At 39.0% G+C, this 14,833-nt stretch overlaps 1 protein-coding gene across 1 annotated transcript in view; it reads left to right on the top strand.

Annotated features, from left to right (window-relative positions):
* GRM8 (glutamate metabotropic receptor 8) overlaps positions 1 to 14,833 on the top strand; it is a 1,632,513-nt gene that overhangs the window by 373,179 nt on the left and 1,244,501 nt on the right. The window lies entirely within an intron of this gene.

Raw genomic sequence — 14,833 nt, 5'->3', positions numbered from 1 at the left:
TTACGCACTACAGGACCTATTCTAGGCCATATTTGCGAATGAGAATAGCCTTTTCTATGGATGAGTGGTTTAAAAGAGAGTGTCCTTCAAAAGGAAAGCTATCCTTTTTTTTTGCGGATTGAAAATTTTATTCCACCATGTACATAAAGCTTTATTGATATTTTTATATGTTATATATTTTTTGGCATACATTTTGAGGTTTACCGTGCCAGCAAAAAGTTTTAAATTGATGGTAGATGGATGATTTGGTATCTGGTGGCGATTACGATATTCCAAAAACATGGAAAGCATTATGGTGGGGGGAAAAAAGTAAGGCATGAGATATGATTACACATTGAAGCTAGCCATACATTTAGGATAACTGTTCTATTCTTATCTCCAATTAATGTTGAGTTTGGCAAAATGCACATGATGATACAAGTAATATTTTAAAATAGCTATAACTATAGTGTTGCACTAGTAGCAGTCATACTTAGGCCCTGATACCCGATGAGCTTAAATGTCCCTCTGCACATAAGAAGACAACAGTATAGTAGATGGAGGATCTTTTATGGATTTTGTATTAAGAGCCTAAGAGTGTCAGGTTTTACCACTGTGTGAGTGAAAGTGAAACAAAAGGGAAGGCTTTAAAGGTAAAAACTGGAAGATCTGATTAACCCCAAGCAAGGATGCATGAGTCTGTCCTATCAATTACCATTTCACCAGTCCTAATACATGATCTTAAATACTTCTATCTAAAAGGGTCTTAGCCTCAGGTATCATGTTTGTTTCTGAAACCCATAAGCAATGAACCTTGACCTGAGGTGCATTACATTTATAATATCCAATCTTATCATATGAAAAAATTGTTTTGTGTGTGCCCAGACTGGCAAGAAGCTTTGATGTTCACCTAAGCTAACCTGAAGAAGTATGAATAACGACTATGACAGTACATGTAAACTAAAAGCATGAGCTGTTGAATCTTTTTTAGTTTGCCATTGCTTCAGGAATGAGTTTAAACTAATCAATTCTGCTTTCCAATGCTTCATAAATTCTACAATCCACAGCAAATTATTCCAGCAGATCAATAGTCACAAAAGAGGATTTAACTCTGATAATCACAGGGCTCTGTACTAAAGTGCAGGTTTCACAGAATAATTCAAAGACTGTATACTTACACTGAAGGGTGTTTACTATAAAATTCACATTGTAATATTCACGTTAAAGTTAAAGGGGTTTTCCGAGACTTTTTAACTGATGACCATCATCAATATCTGATTGTTGGGACCCTGATCGACCAGCTGTTTAAGAAGGCACCAGTACTCACAGTAGCACTGCGGTCTTCTCGTAGCTTGCCAAGCAGAGCACCGTGCATTGTATAGTGGTTGTGCTTGGTATCACAGCTCAGCCCCATTCACTAGATCATGTGATTGAACATGATGTCACTGGCCTAGGGAAAGTTCCAAGAAGACCATGGCGCTTAGAGGAACGCAGGTGCCTTCTCAAACAGCTGATTGGCGGGAGTCCTGGCTGTCGGACCCCCACTGATCAGATACTTATGACCTATCCAGAGTATAGATCTAACTTTAAAAAGTCTTAGAAAACCTCTTTAAGCAAATTAAATTCTGGCACCAGATGCCCATATACCGTATAAATTCTAATCAGATATAGATGAAAAATCGCTATTTATTTTTTAGCCCAAAATAATTTCCTATCATGCTTCAATTGCCATGTCCTAATAAACCTCAAATAACAGATGTATTTAGCATAGGAAGCAAGGGATTGGCAGCCATGGGAATTTTCAATTCCTGCAGCTGCCCAGTCATTGCCTTCCAAAAGCTCCTTTTCTTAAATGGAGCATACTCTAGTTATGTTGTCTGCTGTAAAAAATAAAAAAAACATTTCTTAATATGGAATTTTAAAATGCCAGAAATCAGTGATATTGTATTCAGTTCTACTGCCTATAGTGCCAAGCACAAGTGATATGGTGCCCGTCAAGGAGCCATAAGTCATTAGGTGAAGTCAGCTGCAATTGACATAATTCTAAGTAAAGCTATACCATTGACTTCAAATTGTTCTTATTTTATTTATTTATTTTTGCTAAATTGTGCATGGTGTACTATTACCTCATGCATGCAATGTTCATGTGAGATATTATTTGACTCTGTTGAATATTTCAATCCAATAACCGCTTTAAAGACTCCGATGTGGACCATTCTTTCCTGTTCGCTTCCCATGGCTAGGGGTCATGGGAAGATATTTGCCTATCGCGTTCTGTTCATTATCTGAACAAAATATTTAATTTGTAGTGGGAAATGAAATGTTCATGCAGTTAAGGGATTTCATGGTGCATTATTTCCATATAAAAGGACGGCGCTGAATAATTTCTTGTAATAGTATATGATCGTATCAGGCTGCTTTCCCAAGACTAGAATCTCAACGCGTATCTGTTTTGAAGCAAGTACAATTCTCTCAAGGAAGACATTTATTTAATGTGGGCCAATTTTTTTCTTCTTCAATGTCTTGTCATAGCTTTTGAACAGGTTTTAAATTTTTTTTAAAAACAAGTTTTAAACTCCGTTCACACTAAAGTTTGACTTACATTTTTCATGAATCATATTAGACTGATTAACTTATGACTATGGTTGATTTCATTGGTAAAACTTAGGGAATGTTAGTCTGGTTAAATGAGTAATAAAGCGTAGCAGGATTCAGAACCTCAGGGAAGACCTTACAGACCAAGTCAACGGTATTCATCGGCTTTTGTTTGAAAACATTTTAAAAAGAAATGTCAATGGAATATTAGGAGGTTGTCTAAAGCAGACAACACCTTTTTAAAGAGAAGCAGTGTATATCGATCAGCAAATATTAGCTGGGGGAAGTCATGTCTAGACTTACAATTCTCCTGCAGTGACCACTTTAGATAATATGTAGTATTACATGTCACCCATTCAAATGACTGTCTCTACATCAGTTTAGCAACTCCAGAGGGGAAATAAGTAGAGGGGGAGGATAGGAGTGATAGTAGCAAGAATGATTGTCATAGTACTCATTCTGTCACTCCCCTGGGCTGTGCAGTGATGGGAGAGTTGCACCTTTTCTTCCCTTTGGGGTACTGTCTGTTTTCGGGTCCTTCTGCCTGATGTTGGTTGAGGTGCTCCTGATGTTCAAGGGTTTAAGGTACAAGGCAGGGCCTGTGTAGTGTAACAGTGCAGGGAATAAAATGGCCAGGTTAATAGCAGAACGGTTCTTAACTACAGAATTAAGTTGAAGCATTCCAGTTAAAGTTCTCAGCATGCAATAGACTGCAAGATTTTCTACAACTGCACATTTCCACTGTTCTAACAGTGGCTGCACATGTAGTTATTACCCCAAAGTGTCTCTTTAAAGTGATTCTCCTTACACTATACCTCTCTAGCTGACTTGTACATAAGCATCCAGGCATAGGGTCTAACGGTTCTATTTTAAGCAATGCAATCACAGGGTGGAACTTAAATGTCAGACTATGCTCTGCACCTTTTTTGAACAGGCTGCCATGCATAAAATTTGCGCATCCACAGTGTCCTCTGTGTAATATGAATATGTTATGCAGGTTAACAATCTGCTCTTTGTGTGTCCAGGAACCAGAGGAAATTTCCAGAACACATGGCAATGAAGACTCAATGGTCCTTTTACAATAGCAATTCTCAAAGACTTTAACTCCACACTCCCACTTTTTATCTGGCCTGCTCTTTCAAGTAAAGTTCTTTTCTACCCTGTCACTTGCTGGCACATAATCCAGAGCTGGCTCTTTTGTCAGCTATCCAATTTTGCATCTGCTCTCTCTGCTGACTAGGCTTCAACTGACTGACCTGTTTCTGGAATGTTCCTGCTCTCTATATATAGAAAGGGTGGCTTTGAATATCGCCTATTAATACCTGGTGCATACATATGTAGAAATGCAATGGAATTTATATTGAAGGGGTTGTCAAGTTGAACCCGGACATACCCATATTTTCACCCAGGCAGCCCCCCTGATGTTAGCATCGGACTCTTTTGTTTACAATAACACTGCCAGGCAGAAGCTTCCGTCTGGAAATGTGTTCGGTGATGTCACCGGCTCTGATGGGCGTGCTTTAGCGCTTCCCTAGCTGTTTTACTGGCTAGGGCAGCTCTAAAGCCTGCCCATCAGTGTCGGTGACATCACCAGGCTTCCTGGCAGCCCCATGGAGAGACTGGTTCGTCACTAGAACTACTGAAAATATCTTTGCCCCTCGCAATTTAGCGCAGGGCAAAGGAGAGCATTGGAGCATGAACTGCTCCAATGCTCAAGTCAGGGCGGCTGCCTGGGTTAGAATAAAGGTATGTCCGGTTTCAGCTCTGAACCCGGGCAACTCCTTTAAGTGGCTCAAACCAACACATATCCACAGTATGTGGTGCATTCTCCAATGGCAACACCCTTGCCAATTGTAATATGAAAAATAAAAATAATAAAAGTTGGAGGACGCTCACTTATCTGGTTCATGCATAGAATTTTATTATAAAATTCCATGCATGAACCAGATAAGTGAGTGCACTCCAATTTTTATTCTTTTTATTTTTCATATTTAGAAATGCATTTACCATACAAAAATATATATTTTACCCCCAGTTTTGCAGTGTACCACAGCTCTCATTCTGGCACCTCTTAGGTCAAACAGTATAGACAAACTCTTTGGGGGTCATTTATAAACTGGTGTAAAGTAGAACTGGAATAGTTGCAAATAGCAACCAATCAGATTCCACCTTTTATTTTGGACAGCATCTTTGGAAAATTAAAGGAGGAAGTCTCTTTTGAAATCGCAAATTGGGCAATTTCTGATAAAATATCAGAAATTGCATAAATCATTGTACACTATCACCGGTTGCTCTAAAAATGGTCAATTCTTATCCTAGCACATATGTATACTGTACCCCCCCCCCCACAGCCCATGAGTCCTATGTGTAAAAACAGTGGCCATTGTGACCACCATGTCTACAGTTACCAATATGACAGTGGTAATGTTATTTGCCCAAATGACTACTGCCGTCTTAAAACCTATTGACATGGTGGTTGCCACTTGCAGTGTTTAAACATGGTCTCGTGAATAGCAAAGGAGGGGAAGGGGCTTCCATATGCATGTTGAGGTAAGGATTCACAGCTTTTAGAACTTCACATGCCAGTACACCGTAGTTTAGGCCATTTCTAAAATTTTAGAATGTTCCCAACCTCTCTACTAATTGATCTATATATAGATTGTTAATAGTATATACAGTGCTGCCCATAATTATTCATACCCCTGGCAAATTTTGACTTAAACTTACTTTTATTCAACCAGCAAGTAATTTTTTGACAAGAAATGACATAGGTGTCTCCCAAAAGATAATAAGACGATGTACAAGAGGCATTATTGTGGGAAAAAAAAACATTATTCAGCTTTTATTTACATTTGAGCAAAAAGTGTCCAGTCCAAAATTATTCATACCCTTCTCAATAATCAATAGAAAAGCCTTTATTGGCTATTACAGCAATCAAACGATTCATATAGTTGCAGACCAGCTTTTTGCATGTCTCCACAGGTATTTTTGCCCATTCATCTTTAGCAATGAGTTCCAAATCTTTCAGGTTGGAGGGTCTTATTGCCATCACCCTGATCTTTAGCTCCCTCCACAGGTTCTCAATTGGATTCAAGTCTGGACTCTTGCTGTGTGTTTTGGGTCATTGTCATGCTGAAATGTCCACTGGTGCCCAAGGCCATTTCTCTGCAGACTACCTGATGTTGTCGTTGAGAATCCTCATGTATTGCTCTTTTTTCATGGTGCCATTTACTGTGATTAGGTTCCCTGGTCCATTGTCTGAAAAACACCCCCAAAGCATTAGGTTCCCACCACCATGTTTGACAGTGGGGATGGTGTTCTTTGGGTTGAAGGCTTCTCCTTTTTTACACCAACTGGACACTTTTTGCTCAAATGTAAATAAAAGCTGAGAATGATGTTTTTTTTCCCACAATAATGCCTCTTTTACATTGTCTTATTATGTTTTGGGAGACACCTATATAATTTGCTGTCAAAAAATTACCTGCTGGTTGAATAAAAGTAACTTTAAGTCAAAATTTGCCAGAGGTATGAATAATTATGGGCAGCACTGTATATATATATATATATATATATATATATATATATATATATATAGATAGTAATTAAACAGTATTAAACAGTTCAAGTTAACCCTTTAAAGTGAAATAAAGTAAGGAGTTGATGACTTTCCATAGGGGTCCTACTCCAAATTGACTGCTAAGAACAGCTTAAGAGAGCTTGGGAATTAGTTTGTGACATTGACTTCATGATAATTAGTTAACTGGTTAAAAGCTGGTATTACTATAAAACTAATATCAAGACAAGAATTCTGGTCCAAGCAATGCTCCTTTTCCTATAGATAAAGCTGTGTTTATTTTTCTGTCTCTCTCTTTTCTTCACTTCCCCACCCTCTTGCTTTTGGAAGTGATTCTGCTTTCTTCTCTGCCACCTGGGAGGTCATGCTGTTGTAGAAATGTCAGAGAGGGGTTGGCATGTTTTCTCTTGTCCTTTGATCATGTTACAATGCACTGACAGTATTAAGGTTCTCTTACTGTGAGCTTCATAAATATGTATAAACATTACAGTGATACGCATTGAAATGCTGCATTTTTATTTACCAGATTGCTTCTATGAACACTAAGTGGTGAAACTTCTGGGGCTTTATCAGCTAACTAAAACAGTATGTTTGAATTGTACATAATAGTGATTTGAATTAGCGATGGAAGATAAAAAAAAACCACAAAGTATCCCAAGTATCTAATTTCATTTCTTTTTTTAACTAGTGAAAGTAGAGATTCAGTTAAATGATAACTGCTTCACTTAAACTATGATACTGTATCTCTGATTATAAACAAGTTTCCATAAATCAGTAGTACAAGATAAAACAACCTTGTAATATCTCTTATTAGAGAAAAATGTCTCTTTCTCCACTTATCAGGATCTTTTCCTCCTTTCTAAAGCATCATTCACACGTCAGTGTTTCACTGACATGTGCTGTACGTGTTTTCCACGGACAGCATACGTCCCCATTAAATTTAATGTGTGTATTCAGACATCAGTGTTTCAGCACAGTCTTTGGGTCCGTGTTTTTAGCACGAATGCATGCTCTATTTTGTCCGTGTTCACGGATCCATCACGCCCATTATACTATATGGGTCGTGAAAACAACAGATGCCATCCATGTTGCATCCATGTTTCATGGATCATTAGGAAGAGATGCTTTGAAAATTATTTTTCAGCTGTTCAGTAAAACACGAATGGCACACGGACAGCACACGGATTTGAGCACGGACACTGATGTGTGAATGAGACTTAACTCCTTTTCTTGACTCTTAAATTGTTTACTCCAAAATTGTTCACTGCTCCCTTCCCCCGACTTCTGAACTGGTGAAATCTGTTTCCTGTGAGCAGGTGATATTCCAATTTCACTGAGAGATGCAAAGACGTTTCTAGAGAACGGGTGGAGTAAAAGGAAGCAGCTGAAGAGTGAAAGAGACAGAAATACTAATGGACACATAGCTGGCAGAGGATCTGCCGGAGTTATGCACAGGCCATTCCATAACTTTGGCTCATCCAGTGCCAGTTCAAAATTTAAGACAGCTTCCTAAGCCTGGCGTAGAATATGATGAATGAGACGGGCCTGCCACGTCCACAATTTTAGACCTGGCATGAGTGGGGTACAGTCACAGATAGCGGCCCAACTTGCGCCACCATCTGCGCCTGAAATATGCCTAATTTTTTGAGAATAGTAAATGACCCTCTAAGAATTTTATTTTACCATAGTGCTGGATTTGCAGCTAATCTGATCATTACTGCTGTATAATGTCCTCCATGCTGCTGCTGCTTCTGAGGGTGTGCTACAGAGAAATAGTGGAGAGTATCATTATGTATGCCTTGTATCGAAAACATCACAACAGCTAGTCTTCTTCTCCTAACCCTTCCTCTCCCCTTTCCATAGAGTTTTCTCTCAGTGAAGCTTAAAAAAGCTGTATCCTTACTGAAGCTATCTCTTTCTATCCCTATATCAATGAATTCAGAGTGAGTGAAAATTTCTGGGAGCAAGGCATGTGGAGGAAGAAAGCAGGCTAAGTGAAGAAAGAGACATTTTTTCTGTAATATGATATAATACAAAGTTTCTTGTCTTCTCTTCAACTATTGATTTATTGACATTTGTTTATAATCAAAAGCAATTGATGCTGGCCCACTGGATCTCCAAGAAGTTGATGCTGGTCTGTCGAAGCATCAAACAGTGAGTGTAATGCAAAAAAAAAATATGTTTGTCCAAAACAGTGAGAAGGAGCAAATGTTCATGTGGGAATGTAGCTAATATTTTATTAGTGATATATAACCAGGGGATAAAATGAATACAAAATCAGTATTTTATTCAAAGGCAGATTTGAGCATTAAAACACTGTTTTAAAAAGCCTTTTAATCACAACATACCACATAAATAATATCAATTAATGCGCCTCATATATTTTAATGCAACCAACATGCAGGAAGCTGAAAAGATCTGTGAGCATAAAACAAATGTATTCATCAAAGATATTAGACTCACCTTGTTTAGTTTTAATTTTTTTTTTCTATTAAATTTAAATATACAGTAATTTCTGCCGTCAGAGGATCCAAAATGTACACTGCTAAAGTTTCAGATATGATGTGCAGGCATTTCAAAGACTTTTTTGCATATAAATAAACCCCCTAATATAGTAATCAAGAAGTACAACACATATAGGCAATTATGTTATACAGTTTATTTCCAGATATTTGTTCAACATTTAATTTAGACATCTGCTTCAAATATTTTTCCATATTTCTCTCCTAGAAATCCTAAGGGTGCTTAGAAAGTGAGCTGTCATGTGTCATTTCTGCCTAAATATAGGAGTGCTGTCTCAGCTTAGGAATGTTTTTTTATTTATTTTTTGGGACCACCATAAGAAATATTGGAGCGCCCTCCTCTATCCATTCAGAAATGTGCATGTTCAATTTTAATTGAATTAATAAGGTCGAACAACATAATTCTGGATCAACCAATAAAAAACTGTTTTAAAAGGCAAATAACTGGCTCTAAGATGAACCCAAATATGGCTATGCTCTGCAGGATCTCTGGAGTTATATTGCATTGGGGTCATTATTGTGCCAGATCATTTAGCAAATCCCAGATGAGGTTGTAATTGAACACCAACCAGTGGTAATATCTGTGGGTGTTTTTTCCTTTTACTTGTCTCCACTGCTGCCACTCCCCTCCTCATACTACCATGCTTGCAAGCTCTACTACATCTTAAAGGGACAGGGCTCTGTCAACTGGTCAGTGCGATCAGACATTGGTGCATGTTTAGAATAGCAGTTCTGCTCCCAGCTTGCATGCGTGGACAGGAAAAGATCATTCATGCATCTAGGGCAGCAGCAATACCTATATAAACTTGGGCATAGTTTATTAGTGGAACTGATGATGACAAACTTATTTTAATAAATGAGTGCTTTACATGTTTAAAATGTATACTGTGTTCTTATTTTCTTATCCCCCTAACGCAGGGGTGCACAACCTGCGGCTCAGGGGCCACGTGCGGCCCTTGATACCATTCTGTGCGGTCCCCAACCATCTGATAACAGACATGTATTTCTGTCTTGTGACTGCTCACATGTATTTTTTATGTATTTCTCCCATTAGATGAGGGTCCTGGAACTGTATCTAGACATTAATGGTATATACTGTGCGTTCAATATGCATAAATACAGTGTTTCAGTGTACCCCTATATATTTTATTTCCAGACCTTGTCATTGGTTCAGTCTGGCAATGTGGCCCCCAACCAGAAAACGTTGTGTACCCCTGGCCTAGAGGATATAGGACAACTTCATTAAATCATTGTTATACTGCTCATGTAAGCTTCATTTGAACATGTTTCTTAAACTATATTCCACTGAAACCATCTTCAGTTAAAGCAGGCATCCTCAATCTGCGGCCCTCCAGCTGTTGTAAAACTACAACTCCCAGCATGCCCGAATGACCTACAGCTATCAGCCTACAACAGGGCATTGTAGGAGTTGTAGTTTTACAACAGCTGGAGGGCCGCAGGTTGAGCATGCCTGATTTACAGCATAAAGCCACTTAAATTCACTTAATTTCATGCTCTAAATGTCGTGTATTTTATACACCAGTGCATTAAATGCAATCCCAATATGTTCTCTAGGTTAAAAGGCTTACATAAAATCTTTGTCAAATCTTAATGGATGAAGCAAATGATGAAAGTAGTATGAAATATCTAGAGGCTTATTCATAATTGACCAAATGCTGGCAAGTTAAGATACAATCAATGCTGTTTTGCATGAGGAAAATCAGATCTTTAAGATCGTAGCTTCGGTTTATACAGTACAATACAATTAAATATGAAAAATCAGCTGTGAATCTCAAAGGTTTCTAAATGAATGCTGACTAGTGATGAGCGAGCACCGAAGTATTCGGGTGTTCGGGTTGAAGTCAATGAGAGACAACCAGGCACCCCATGCTCGGAGGAGAAGAGGGTGTCTGGTTCATAAAAAAAGGTTATAAATTTATGGAAACCCCATCAAAATGGTTTGGCAACAGTATTAAGAGGATAGCTGGATGCGTCTTAGACTCCTATTATGTACGACATACAATAGACAACCAAACAAAGGCTATATGTCAAAAGACAGGTATGTGCAAGCCATCAATCTATCCATGAGACAGATGACAGGCTTAGTCAGAATATCTTACAATGGCAGCCTTGTGCACCATGAGATATTCCAAACCGATTTTATCACACTAATAAGTTTGTCATAAGACTCAGTCTAATATTCTTGTCAGAAGACTATGAAACCAATATATGGCGCTATTGATTTTTGAACAGCGCCCTCTATTGGTTTCATAGTCTTCTGACAAGAATATTAGACTTGTCATAGGACTATGAAACCAATAGAGGGCGCTGTTCATAACTCAATAGCGCCATCTATTGGTTTTCATAGTCTTATGACAGCTGAAAACAAGGCAGATTCTGCTCGTTTGCATGTCTTTCCCATAGCCCATGTTTATGCAAATGAGTTTTTACTTGACAAAACTGTATAGAAAGGTTATTGAATATTATGTTTGGACAACCAGAAAACTTTTTGTCGCCCTAATGATATTGATCTAGGTGTGCAGGTCCACCCGAGCCATCCAACAGATGCTAAATAACTTTGAGGTTTACTGGTTCTCAATCAGATGAGAGCTGGTTTGGAATATCTCATAGTGCACAAGGCTGCCATTGTAAGGTATGCTGGCTGTTATCTGTCTCATGGATAGATGGATGGCTTGTACATACCTGGCTTTTGGCATATAGCCTTTATGTGGTTGTCTATTATATGTTGTACATAATAGGAGTCTAAGAGACATCCAGCTATCCTCTTAATGCTGTTGCCAAACCATTTTGATGGGGTTTCCATCAATTTCTAACCTTTTTTTTTTATGAACCAGATACCCTCTTCTCTTCCGAGCAGGGGGTGCCTGGGGTTCTGCTCGCTCATCACTAATGCTGACAGTTATATTGTATCAGACTTTAAGGAATCTGTTATTCTCAATTTAGTTACCATCCACCACTGTTAGGCATCAATGACACAGCCCCTCCGTACCCGTGCTTTGGACCACAAATTGCAGTCTGCAATGCACCAGCACCAGCCGTGGGGCTGCCGCATGCAGATCGCGACCCCATTCACTTGAATAGGGTCCTGGATCCGTCCGTTCCACAAAAAGATAGAGCAAGCGTAGTGCTTCTGTACCGCACCGCATCTCCAGATTTGCAGACCAATTCAAGTGAATGGGTCTGCATCTGTGATGCGGAATGCACACGGTCGGTGCCCCATGTATTGTGGACCCGCCATATACGGGCCCCAATACGGCAACGGAGAGGAAGCGGTCGTGTGAACAAGCCTTTAAAGAGGTATTCCAGGATTTTTCAAGTGGTCAGATAACCTGTACTCTCTGCCTTCTTTGTTTCCATTATATATTTTTATTACCTGTCTGGTTTGCATTGCTGGTTATAGCTTTCAATCATGTGATCCCATTGACTGGCTTTTCTCAGTCTTTCGCTGACATCACCTTCATTAGTTCGTCTCTGCATCTTCCTCTCTGTCCCTTGTCCCTACAAATCAGCTAGGATCTAACCTGCATTGGTGCTGATGGGGTCATGGTCTTTAACCTGCACTGGCTGGTTCTTACATGGTGATTAGCAGTTCTTTAAAGTAGAAAGAAGTCGCACTCAGGTGGTTGGGTCTTCTGATCTGCTCTACACGGATCCGGACTGTGTTCACACCCTCGAAATATGCTGAAAAAAGTCCAATTGGATCCAGCGAGTAAAATCAAGAGTTTTTTATTTCTTTCATTAAAAATATAAGTGATAAATCCTCCTACATAACAATCAATGCCTTTCAACCTTCAAAAGGTCTTCTTCATGGATTCATAGTATAACAATATTCAGCCACAGATGTGTTACTGATTTAAATACAAGGTGCAAAATCACATGACAACCTAAAATCCGCCCAGCAACTCAGCTGTAGAATAAGTAATATGTGATACTAACCCTTTTATTCATTCCACTGGCTAAAAGATAAGACAAATGCAATTTTTTAACATCACCCCCTCTTTTATGTAGTTTCACTTTTTCTATACCGGTTATTTTAAGAGAAGCTACTATGCTGATGTGTTGTTCTACAAAATGCTTGGATGCTCCAGAGATGTTAGGATTCTTATTTTTGTTGGTAATATCTAGAAATGAGCGAATCAAAGTTGACAAAGTGGAATTCGAAACGAATTTCGGGAAAAATTTTATTTGCACCGAATCCGAAATTCCTCACGCTTCGTGGTAACGAATCGCATTTTTTACTAAAATGGCTGCAGCACATGTTAGGACATGGAGCAAAGAACTCTGGGAACGAGATCACCCACAATGCCATGCATGCAGCCAATCAGCAGCCAGCCAGCCCTGTGATGTCACAGCTTTATAAATAGCCTCAGGCATCTTGGATTCAGCCATTTTTCAGTGTACTTAATGCAGGGAGAGACATCAGCAGGTGCTAGGGACAGTAGTAAAAAATACTTTTATTTTGCTGTAAAGAAGATCAGGGAAAGGATAGGGAGGAGTCATTCCACAATATTGAAGCAGAACAGGGTTAGGTAGGGGAGGTTACAGCCTGGGTAATAGGAACAATCCTATTACACCTTGCTGCACTGACTGGGGATCCAAATTGCCATTATATAGCTCTGTAATTCCAGCAAACTGTTCTTGTTATTGGGGTGCAAGTGCTGTTTGATACAGCCATTAACAGGGTTTATTACAAGGAAATATTTCTACTTATCTTATTTGCCCTTGTGCAGTGCAGTTATATGTTCTAAAGCATTTTTTGGCTTGCATTAGTGGGAAATAAGGGCTTATTAGCCGTTGTGTGGTGAAGTGAGAAAATTAAAGCCCATTTTGTCGTGTATTAGTGGCAAAAAAATATATATTTGCCGTTCAGCAGTGCAGTTATATGTTCTAAAGCCCTTTTTGATGTGTATTAGTGGCAAAAAAATATATTAGATGTGTAGTTATATGTCCTAAAGCCTTTTGTGGCATGCATAAGTGGAAAGAAATTAAGGCCTATTTGCCATTCAGTGGTGTAGTTATATGTTCTAAAGCCCTTTTTGGGGTGCATTAGTAACAAAAAAATATATATTATTATTATTTGACGTTCAGCGGTGCAGTTATATGTTCTAAAGCCCTTTTTTGCGTGTATTTGTGGCACAAAAAAAAGTATTTGCGTTGTGTGTGGTGAAGTGAGAAAATTACAGCCCTTTTTAGCGTGTATTAGTGGCAAACAATATTTATTTGCCGTTCAGCGGGGCAGTTAAATGCTCTAAAGCCAATTTTGGCGAGTATTAGTGGGAAAAAAAAAATAATAATTTGCCTAATGATAATAAGAGAAAAAAATAACCCGCGCTGACTAGTGTTGATCACAAATATTCGAATTCCGAATTTTAATCGCAAGTATTGGCACTTCGAGAATTCGCGAATATTTAGAATATCGCAAAATATATTCGTAATCGCGAATTTTATGCGAATTTTTGCAATCAAGAGAATAATGCCTGGCGATCATTAATTCGCGAATTCTCGAATATATGGCGAATATTCGCCCAAATATTCGCGAAATATCGCGAATTCGAATATTGCCCCTGCCGCTCATCACTAGCGCTGACTAGTTAAAAGGTTATTTAAAGTAAGATGACACCGCAGTATACGGAAGATATTTGAATACCCAGTGTAGGCTGAATATATATATATTGACTCCTAAGATCATATACTGCAATATCACCAATATTTAGATGTGTCAATGATCTTTAGCAAGTGTGAATCCAGTAGAGTTAAATACAGTATATATGTACAAAAAGCCAGCAGGCACTTACTGATAAGCACACTCAGAGGCGCGTGTGTTAATACAGCTGGATTCGTTCGCTGCTTGTTGCGATTATCCTCTTGCGATTCTCCTGTTAGTGTCTCTCCCAGCACTGTCTTCTGCTCACCTCATGGCACGTGCGTAGCTCTGGCCGGTAGCTCGCGTGTGTACAGGGGAGCGATGTTTACTTGTTGTCCTGGAAAACTTTCGTGTGACGTCACACCCGAAGCTACGGAAGCCTCTAGGGTCCACAATACCTCCGACGCGTTTCGGAATAAGCGTATTCCTTCCTCAGGGATGAATGTAGATCCTGTTTGGCTAGTTTTTAAGCGTGTTGGTTCCCATAGAAACAGCTTT

This window comes from Bufo bufo, chromosome 1 (genome assembly GCF_905171765.1).
Source record: "Bufo bufo chromosome 1, aBufBuf1.1, whole genome shotgun sequence".
NCBI classification, from domain to species: Eukaryota; Metazoa; Chordata; class Amphibia; order Anura; family Bufonidae; genus Bufo; species Bufo bufo.
Note: the sequence above shows the minus strand (reverse complement) of the source record. Positions and strands in the feature narration are given on the sequence as shown.